This window comes from Penaeus chinensis, chromosome 19 (assembly GCF_019202785.1).
Source record: "Penaeus chinensis breed Huanghai No. 1 chromosome 19, ASM1920278v2, whole genome shotgun sequence".
In the NCBI taxonomy this organism is placed as follows: Eukaryota; Metazoa; Arthropoda; class Malacostraca; order Decapoda; family Penaeidae; genus Penaeus; species Penaeus chinensis.
Window position 1 is genome coordinate 19,855,188 of NC_061837.1, and position 2,500 is coordinate 19,857,687.

At 44.3% G+C, this 2,500-nt stretch overlaps 1 protein-coding gene across 3 annotated transcripts in view; it reads left to right on the forward strand.

Annotated features, from left to right (window-relative positions):
- The window catches only part of LOC125035239 (neuronal acetylcholine receptor subunit alpha-10-like), a 27,980-nt gene that overhangs the window by 14,753 nt on the left and 10,727 nt on the right, over positions 1 to 2,500 (forward strand). The gene's annotated exons all lie outside the window — the stretch shown is intronic.

The window sequence follows — 2,500 nt, forward strand, 5'->3', positions numbered from 1 at the left end:
CCCCGATCACTTTTTATTTCCATAACCTTTTTTTCTCATTTCAGCGAGCTTGCCTGAGGCTTCTTATTTCCTCAACCACTACTTTGTTTTGTTTACCACTGGTCACTCCTGTGACCCTGTTTCCTGGGATGGGGAATCCCCCTGGCAGTTGTGGGAATTCCTGTGGGTTAGTGACGTCACACGGCACTGGGTGGGATGTGGCTGGGCTGGGCATCGCCACTCTGCGGTCGATGGATACGGTCGGGGCAGGGGGGGGTGCGCGTGGCGGTTTGTGGGGGCAGTTACGGTGCCAGGCCGCTACACCTTGCGCTCCGCACCTGACGCACCTCTTCACGGTGGTGACGGTGTCTCCGTTGTCGTTGTCCTTCTCGTTGTTTCTTGCAGGGCAGTCCTTTGTCTGGTGAGCTTCTGCACAAACAGCACAGGCTGTTTCTTTCCTGCAGTATTTAGCTACGTGGCCGTAACCGTGGCACTTGTAGCAGACAACAACCTCTGAGCTCCACGGTCGAATGGAGCTCGACTCTATGTATCGGTCACAGAATTGGTACTCTTTGGGTGGTGGATGTTCTCCGCTCCATACAATGGTTTCCTTCGGAAACCTGGTAACCAGGTATTCCCCATATCTTTTGCTTTTAGGCCGATAGTCGTCTTTGTTCTGGAGAGAAATCCCCGCGAAAGTGCCATTAAACATCAGGGCCACGTATTTTTGTTGCTCCCGTCGTACATAGACGTAGCGAGAGGATGTCCATTTCCCCTGCACCATGTCTAGCGGGCCTTCCCCTTGGAGCTGGCTGACCTCCCTCATCCACCTGATTGTATCTACGGTAGACGTGTCCTCCGGAGAGGCCAGTTTAATGTACTTGTCCCGGGGGGCGATGGGTTCGCGTTGTTTGGTCTTAATAACCGCCACCACCTGGGAATACTTCCTAGGAGTTACTCAATTTTAAACATTTATTAAAACAAAAGAAAATAACGATTTCTTTACTCATGCGAAAATTGTCACATGATGTTATAACTATTCCAGGTATTCATGATTCATCATACTATAAACAGCACGAAAATATTTAATTGAACATTTTAGATTGCGAGAACGGGAAAGCCCCCACGGGTTTCCTTCTCGTCTACGCAGTAAACAAACTCGAAACAACTATTTCTGTGCGAAAGAAAATTAATGGAATCTCCCTTAGGACATTAAGGAAGCTCATTGGAGTATACACATTATGGAGGAATTAGGTAATGGTAATAACGAAAAAGTATGGGGAGTCAACTTACCTCAAATAAACACGCCTTCCTGGAGCAACTGTCATGGCGCCCGGCGGCTTCACCGACTCTCCTGTAACCTCTCTAGAATTCTAGAGTTGTGGCGTCCGTCTCCGTCCTGCTCTGTCCGTCTCCGCCCTGCTCTGCTTTCCACTGAGTTTATAGGAAGCGAGATTCCTGCTGTATTTTTTTCATACCCTGAAGTGTCATACTCTTTTGAGAGTTGAACTGGAAAGGACGACTGCCAGCAATTCACTTGCTCTCTACCGAAGTCTGAGGACGAGAGGGTGAAACGCCGAGCGGTTGCCTACACAAGGCTGTCAGAACAATTCGAGTCCGAGCGAAAAGATCAGCACTTTCTTTTTCTTTACACGATAAAATATTTGTACATATTTTTGTTACACACTATTTTCAAGTTTCCTACTATAGCGGAATAAGTTCAGAAATGGGTTATATAAACACGATTTATGAATGCGGTCCCTGGCGAATTTGTGTAAACCCGTTATAACTCAAACTATTACATGACCAAGAGCGGTCATTACGAACTGAGGCATATATTTAATTTCTGAGTTGCACCCTTTAATTTGTATGCATGAAACCACGTCTTCTGGACAAGCGATGAGACGCCATCACGGCCGTTATCCGATCTCCAGGCCATGTAATGTATGACTTCTCAAAGATAATTCTAACGGCTAATAAACATCAAAGAACTAATTAAAAACTGATCACAGTAAGACCCAAATTTGATGCTAATAACCGTATATAAAGCTAAATTCTTTTTGAACACAAACACAATTTTTTTTTTTTTTTTTTTTTTAATTGATAAGGTCGGCTCTCTCTCTCTCTCTCTCTCTCTCTCTCTCTCTCTCTCTCTCTCTCTTTGTTCGATATAGATGTGAAAGTCAGATCATTAAGGAATATAGTTTTATAAATAATCATAATTGAATATATAATTTATGTAATTTTCATTCATAATGGCAGACTTCATTTACTAGCCGATTTCATTTGCCATCATACGTCAGTTGTTATTCTACGTCATTTCAGCGTAGCTTCAAGTATACTACAATTACAAACTGTTGCTGTGACTACTGACCATAAACGCTTGCAACCATTATATGGAAATACATTGGCTATCGCAAGAAACCACTCAAAATGACTGACACTCATTCCTGACTCTTCAGCAGTCACCATGCCCGTTAAGCAATCAAACATCGCCTTCCTAAAACCAGTCCCGCTCTCC